This window comes from Nicotiana attenuata, chromosome 1 (assembly GCF_001879085.1).
Source record: "Nicotiana attenuata strain UT chromosome 1, NIATTr2, whole genome shotgun sequence".
NCBI classification, from domain to species: Eukaryota; Viridiplantae; Streptophyta; class Magnoliopsida; order Solanales; family Solanaceae; genus Nicotiana; species Nicotiana attenuata.
The window spans coordinates 108831643-108840285 of NC_031989.1; positions in this window are offsets into that span (position 1 = coordinate 108831643).

The following is an 8643-nucleotide window of genomic DNA, read 5'->3' on the forward strand; positions in this document are numbered from 1 at the left end:
TTGAGCCAGATATGTATATTTTACCCGCCTAATTATTATGTATCGTAGTTAACCCCTTTGAGCCTGTAATCCTGTTTCTTTGGCAACCACATTACAAGCCTTACCCATTTGTTCGAATTAACCATCTATTTGAACCATTGTAACCTCTCATGAGCACTTGAATTTTTTATGAACTTTGTAAAAGTTAAAGTGTGGGGTGGTTGGTTTGGCTTTTGAGTGGAACTAATGAAATAAGGAGAAAGGTGCACTGTTTTGAAAAAGTAAGAGCTACTTGAATTGGAAAAAAAAATAGTTGGATTCTTGTGAAAAAAAAATTCCTTGATAAGTGGTGGCTCTTGATGTAAGTGTGCTTAAAGAAGAATGGGGTAATATACATTGATGTGAAGGTGGAGTTTTGGTTTGACATAAGTATGGGGTTTAAATGTTAAAATGTATGTATTAAAGTGCTTAGGGAGGTGTAGTCACTCTTATATCTAAATGTATCCTACCCGTCCCGTAGCCTACATTACAACCAAATAAAGTCCTAATTGATCCAAGATTGAATGAGCTCGATTAGTGGAGTAGTACACTACGGGCAAGCTTATGGTGCATCTTTTGTGGCATATGAATGTTATTTCTGAGAGTGAGTGAATTCTTTCTATCTTGAGTTCCTAAGTGTTCTTAAATTTTATTGTGTGGAACTACTCTCTTTTGTTGTGTGAGGGCACTTGATTCATGAAGGAAAGGTAATGTCAGTCACCTCTATATTAGAGTAAGTGGGTGAGTTGTGAATAACGTGTGGTACTTGTGAGTCAAATCTTGAGGTGAAGATGTTACGCTTTTGTGCTTAGTCTATTTTAAATACTCTTGGTGTGATGAGTTAGGAGAATTGTTTAAAAAGGTCGTGTCTATAAAAAAAGTGTAGTTTGATTGCTCGAGGACGAGCAATGGTTTAAGTGTGGGGTGTTGATGATAGGCTATAATTGCATATTTTAGTCGCTTATTACACTCGAATTTACTGCACTTTAATTGAGTTTGCGCTTTAATCGCTAGTGTTTTGCACTAATTGTGTGTTTTATGCCTTGTAGGTGTGATTCCGAGCTATATAGATGTTATGGAATGAATTTAAGTGATTTGAAGCTTTGAAGTCTGAGTAAAAGCTCAAGGAATTAAGCCGGGATCGTGTTCGGGGGTCAAATTTGATAATTAAGTACGAACGAAGACTTGAGGAGGCATATTGCGCACTGTCTAGTAAAATAGACATAACTTTTTGCTCAGAACTCCATTTGGGCTCCACAATATATGGTTGGAAAGCTAACTCAAAGGGCTACAACTTTCATGTTTTACATGTTTCCAAATTCCAAACGGAACGAGGTGAAAAACTGCGGTTTTGCCGCGACCGCGGCAGAACCGCGGTAGAAGATGGTCGCGGACAACTGAAGAATCAGAGGGCATGTTTGGCCGCGGTTCCACCGCGACCGCGGCAAAACCGCGGCAGGAAGCGAAAATTTCAGGGACTAAAGTGCAAAACATGGGATTTTAAGTCCTAAACCCTATATTAAACAAAGGAGGCCGGCCAAGAACAAGAAGAGGACATATTTTGGACACAAATTAGACCTAAGGAGGCGGAGAGACACTACTTTAGGGTTAGACAACACCCTTGGAGGCAAGAACACATTGGGAGCAAGGCGGAGAATTCTTCTACGAGTTTTTCCTTCCTCTTCCTATTTTTCATTGTTGGTTATGACTTTTAGTATTGTAGTTTTACATACTATTATGAATAGCTAATTTGTTATCTAGAGTTTTGATAGAACCTTTTGTAGGATAAATTCTTGTTATGTTTTTATATAATTGAGTCATAGCCTTTTCTCTATTTGTTCAACTACGTTTATATTGTGGTTGATTGAAGAGCTCTCAATTAGCTGTGCCTATTTAGTATGCATAACTCGGGAGAGAGTGCATATTTAGGTAATTGTTGAACAACACCACTCCCAGAGTATATGAGGGATCAATAACCGAGGGTTTAAAGGCGGGATTAGGGATAACGAAGCCTTGGGTGCGATCTAAAGTGAGCTGTATTAAAAGCCAGCTAGCGTAGCTCGGGAGAGTGCGTCTAGTAAATTGTCGTAATTACTCGGGAGAGATTTACGGTAATAAGAGTGCTCATGATCGGTAGAGAATACTTAGGCGAAATTATAGAAGACATAGCAGGAAGGATTCCGACAATTGGGGAAATCATAACTCTAGACCTCCTTAATCTTTTCTCTAGCCCTCAATATCTTTAGTTGTTAATTTACTATTTTAATTTGTTAGTTAAGTAGTTAAACACAAGAATCTTAATATCTATAAGTTAGGAATTGTTCAAGCTTGTCTTCTTGGTGATAGTGAACAGTTGTAGCTAAACCTTAGTTCTCTGTGGGATTCGACTCCGGACTTGTAAACCGGATTATATTTGCAACGACCGCATTGTCCTTTTTAGAAGGCATAGTTGGGCGTGATCACATGCCTGTGAAGGTGAAGAAATTCCCATCTAATGTCTCTCTAGTCCGATTTCCAGGAACAATGAAGTCGGTCAAGATATCTGGATCGGCTGCTTGAGCCATCCAAGAACGTGCAACGCGTGACAGTCAAAACAAAGATATGATCTTAAACAGCAAGTTTTAACTTGCTATAAATTAAGTTGCTCTAGGGGCGCTGGTCAATGTGGAAAAGTGAATTGAAGCATTCTGTTAAAGTTGGTAAACATTAGAAGTAAATACTTTAAAATTATTATTTTGAATTGAAACGAAGAGTTTTTGAGGGTCTGCAACAGAAACATACAAAAAGTACAGATTTTCTAGCTAACTTAACAAATAATAATCTACTTGCAATAATTCACTAACTTGTAACTATCTCAACGTATTTCAGAAGACAGACAGAAAAATCAAACATTAAAGGCACTTTGGAGTTTTCAATTGCCATTGTTGTTGATTTCTTGCTATATCCCTATAAATCTTAGTCTTATTACTTGTTTAAACAGCTCAAACACATGTACTACCATATCATTGCGAAATTTCATTGGAGGACACCTTTCATTGACTCTATACTTGATTTTCAGTATTTTAACAGAGGTGTCTATTGATACATTGGCGGAGCCATATTAAACGAAGGGGTGTCAAATTGTGTATTTAATTTGCTTTATATTTTGACACCCCTTAGTGAAATATTGGTTTCGCTACTGTATTGATAGATGATCATCAATGGCTAAAACTAATGCGTTGTAGCTTGAATATAAGTTGATTATGACACCGTTGACATTGAAATCAACATATCGATGGCTACTATCCCGTCAACCATTGAGTTGAAGCATGATTGTCAGTATGCCATAGAAGTACAAAAAAACAAAGCTATTTCACAATGAGATTGCAGTTGATTTTCGAATTTGTATCAGAATCAATTTGTTTAAAGCTAACTAATTGTGAATTCTCATTTGGAATACAGTTTGTATTGTAGTCTAACAAATTGTGGAGAAATTGTGAATTTTGAACGCTAACAGGGTACACAAATCTGTATGTCAATTGTTTCATATCTTTTGAAGTGGAAGATATTAATGATTCACACTAATTACATATTTAAATAAGGTAACAGTTAGCTGATAGGATCTATCTTCGCGCAATTGTGTATATAATTTCTATTGTGACCCGATAGGTCATCTTTATACATTCGATTATGTGCTCCGAGGCCACGAATAGCACAATTCAACATTCCTCGACCTGCGTGTGCAGTACGTATATTTCGCCGGAAAACTTTTATGTGAAAAATTGATAAAAATGTGAAATAGTACTTCAAAACCCAATTGAGTTGACTTTGGTCAACGTTTTGAGCAAATGGACCTGGGTCAGTGTTCTGAAGGTCCTAGTGTGTCCGTATTGTGATTTTGGACTTGGGCGTATACCCAGAATTGAATTCGGAAGTCTCTAGCTCGAATTATCGCCATTTGGCGGAAACTAGAAATTTAAAGGTTTTAAGAATTCCTAAATTTGGCCATAGTTGGATTTTTGTTGATATCGGGTCCTGAATTGGATTTCGAGAGTTAGATTGTAACGACCCGACCGGTTGGTTTGAGCTCTAGCGCGTCGTTCAGCAGTTTGAGGTCATGAGCAGCTTCACTTCAGGTATTATGACTTGTACGCATGGTCGGAATTGAATTTCGGGAAGTTCGGAGTTGATTTGGGAAGAGAATTCTCATTTCGGAAGCTTTAAGTTGAAAGAATTGACTAAGATTGGATTTTTGAGTAAACGACCTCGGAATCGGGATTCGAAGGTTCCAGCAGGTTCGTATGATGATTTCGGACTTGGGCGTATGTCCAGATCGGGTTTTAGAAGATCCGGGAACGTTTCGGCACCTATTGTGGAAATTATCATTTTTGGAAGCATTTCAAAAGTTTGGGTTGAAGTGCATTTCACTATTATCAATATTCGTTTGGGATTCCGAGTCTGAGAATAGCCCCGTATGGGGCTTCTAGTGTTGGGAGCGCGATCGGAAGTGAATTCGGAGGTCTGTGGGTCATTTTGGAGTCATTTGGCTAAAGATAGAAATTTGAAGGTTTCTGAGGAGTAAGACCGGAAGTGGACTTTTGATATCGGGGTCGGAATCTAATTCCGGAAGTTGGAGTAGGTCCATAATGTCGAATGTGACTTGTGTGCAAAATTTGAGATCAATCGAACGTGATTTGATAGGTTTTGACATCGAATGTAGAAGTTTGAAGTTCTAAAGTTCATTAAGCTTGAATTGCGGTGCGATTCATGATTTCTATGTTGTTTGATGTGATTTGAGGCCTCGAGCAGGTCCGTATTATGTTATGAGACTGGTTTGTGTTATTGAACGGGGCCCCGAGGGCCTCGGGTGTGTTCGGGGTGGTTCCGGATCATTTCAGGCTATTTTGCAATAGCTGATGCTGGTGTCTGGTATTGTTCTTCGCGTTCGCGAGGACCCTCTCGAGTTCGCGAAGAAGGATTTGGCTTCAGGGACTGTTTCTTCGCGTTCGCGTTGAGATCCTCGGGTTCGTGAAGAAGGAAATCTCTGTTGTACATGTCTGATTTTGAAGGCTCATATCTCACAATCTATAAGGAATTTGGGGATGATCCAAAAATGAAAGTTGTAGACCTTTGTGTTTAGTTTTCAGAAAAGTAAACCGTTTACCATTTGGATTTGTACACAAAAAGTTATGGCTGGTATACTGCAGGCTGTCCGGAAAGATGAAGAAGAAGTTTGTGTTGCACAGGGCTGACTTTGGCAGCTTATATCTCAAAATCTATAAGGAATTGGGAGAATGACCAAAACATAAAATTTGTAGATCTTGGTGTCTAATTTTCAAAATATTAAACCGTTTGTCATTTGGAGTTTCGTACAATAGGTTATGGCCTTTATACTAGAGGCTGTCTGAGAAGAGTTTGGAAAATGGTTTTTTGAGAATTTTCTTCTTCGCGAACGCGATGGGTGGCTCGCGAACGTGAAGAAGAGTCGTCTGGCAGTGTATAAGTGTAAAGAAATGGGTTGGTTCATTTCATTTCATTTCCTCCATGGGAGCCGACCTAGGAGCGATTTTGGAGCTCCATTTTCATCATCCATGTCAAGGTAAGTGATTCCTACCTATTGCAAGTTAATTACTTGGATTATATCTAGATTTTAACATGGAAAATCATGTAAATTAGTAGAAATTTTGGGATTTTGAAGATAACCTAGAAAATTTGTATTCTTGGATTTTGACCACGATTTTGGACATGAAATTGAGAGCCAATTATATATTTGAGTTCGTGAGGTTGTGGGTAAACTTTATCTTGGAAAAATTTCGGAACCCGGGCACATGGGCCCGAGGGCATTTTTTTCAACTTTTCGATCGGGGTTAGGGATTGCTATAAATTGGATTATTATGAGTAATTGAACATGTATTAATGGGTTTACATAATTATTGGCTAGTTTTGGAACGTTTTGCATCAATTTGAGTTTTTGGAAGGGCGTGGAATGCCGGTTATGGAACTTCGGGGCGAGGTAAGTCTCCTTCCTAACGTTGTAAGAGGGAATTGTCCCCATAGGTGAATAATTGGTTATGCGCTCCTATTTGTGGGGGCTACGTACGCACGAGGTGACGAGAGTCCGTGCGTAGCTACTATTATGTTTAAGTCCGGGTAGTCTAGGACCCAAAAGCATGCAACTGAAATTTGCCTAAATCATATCAAATTAGTAAAAGAATTTCTAAAAAGGGTTAAACCACATTTACTTAAATCGTTAAAAGAGAATTGACTTTTCCTTGGATAAATATTTCTTGATGAATTCTTAATTGACTGTTTGAATGTATGTATCTATGAGTACCTGCGTCGCACGTATGATTCGCGAGCGGGATAACTCTACTTTTTATATTTGACCACGTCGCACGTATGATTCACGAGCGGGGTAATAGATGCATGTTCGCGCCATTCGACCCTCTGGCAGTGCACAGTTTAAATATTTGTTGGATCGGGTCGTACGACCTCGGCATGATTTGCGCATGCTTGTAATGCTTGCTTGAGATTTACAAATTGATATTGCCTCCCTGATCTGAGATAAATTGATAAATAATGGATTATGAATTTGGAGACTTCTAAATATAAAAAGGAATGTTTACTTGTTTCTTGACTTACTTGAGTTTACTGCCATTTTTAATAAATCCATGATTATTCGAATTATTAATATATTATTATTGGACCACTAGTAAGTGCCGAAGTCGACCTCTCGTCTCTACTTCTTCGAGGTTAGACGGGATACTTACTGCATTTTTGTTGCACAGGCACATGTATGTCTGGTGGCCTAGTTGGGCACAGCGGCATCGTTGATATGGAAACTTAGGTGAGCTGCACCTCTCGAGACGACCCGCAGCCAGCAGAGTCTCCTTCAGAGTATTGTACTGTATTTTTTTTCTGTCCAATTTGTATTCCGGACAGTTGTTGTATTACATTATTTCCTAGAAACTGCTCATACATTTGTGACACCGAGTTCTGGGATGATTATGGGGTATTTTGTATTAACTTCTAAACATTCTTTTATTTATTTTGTAGAGATTATCTTTTACTAGCCAAATTGAAGGAAATCATAGTTTTCACAATTATTTAAACGAGAATTTAATTAAGTATTTATGGTTGGCATGCCTGACAGTGGTGTCTGGCGCCATCACGACCCTTAGTGGATTTTGGGTCGTGACATAGATCATCTTCATAACAATATTTATGACTTGTATACAAAATTTGAAGTTATTCCGAGGTGCGTAGGCACGTTTTCCATTAGTTTTCGAAAAAAAATAAAAGGTTTGATTTTATAAAGCTTTAATTTCTAAAGTTTGACCGGAGATTGACTTTCATGTAAACGACTCCGGAGTGGTGTTTTGAGGATTCCAATAGCTTCGTATGGTTATTTCGGACTTAGGCGTATGTCTGGATTTGGATTTGAAAGTCCGTAGGACAATTCGACGCATTTTGGCGAAAAACTGGAAAGTTGAAGTTTTGAAATATTTATAAGTTTGACCGAGAATTGACTTTGATGATATCGGGTTTGGATTGTGGTTTCGAAAATTTTAAAGCTTCGTTAGGTCATTTGTGACTTGTATGCAAAATTTGAGTTCTCACCGAATTGATTTGACATGTTTCGGCGCAAGTCATAGAATTGAAAATTTCATAAACTAATAAGTCCGAATCGACGCGTGATTTGTAGTTTCGCCATTGTTATGTGTGATTTGAGACCTCGAGTAGGTCAATAATATGTTTCGAGACTTGTTGGTATGTTCGGACGGGGTCCCGAGGGGCTCGGGTGAGTTTCAGACCATTTCTATGCCACTTTTATTTGCTGGTTTTGGGCTACAACAGTGTGCATCGCGAGAAATTTTTGCTGCACATGGCTGACTTTGGAAGCTTATATCTCGCAATGTGTAAGGAATTTGGAGATTATCTAAAACTGAAAGTTGGAACCCTTTGTGTCTAGTTTCCATAAAGGTAAACTATTTATCATTTAGACATTTGTACAGAAAGTTATGATCGATTTACTGAAGACTGGTACTACAGTTTTGTTTTTTTGCCTGGCAGTGTACATCACGAGAAATTTGTGCTGCACAAGGCTGACTTTGAAAGCCTATATCTCTCAATATATAAGGAATTCGGAGATGATCAAAGCATGAAAGTTGTAGCCCTTTATGTCTAGTTACCAAAAAGGTAAACAATTTATCATTTGGACATTTGTACAGAAAGTTTTGATCGATTTACTGAAGGTTGGTACTGCAGTTTTTTGCAGACAAATCGCATTTCACTCATGCGACTTGGCTTGACAGGATGTATAAGTCTGGAGTCCGACATATTTTTTTCATTTTTAGAGTATTACACCTCGGTTTGGGCAATTTTAGAGGGGGTTTTCACGAGTTTGAGTTGGGTTTGATTAGGTTGGAGACTAATTCAAAAGGGAAAGTTGTGGTCGATTGGTCACTTGAATTGCGAAGCAAGGTAAGTGTCGTGGTTAACCTTGACATAAGGGAATTGAACCCTTGAACTATGTGCTATGTGAATTTCATGTGTAACGACGTATAGGAGAGGTGACGAGTGTCTATACATCGTCTAATTGCTTGTTTTCTTGTTTATCCGTATTTCATAAATTATTTTATTTTA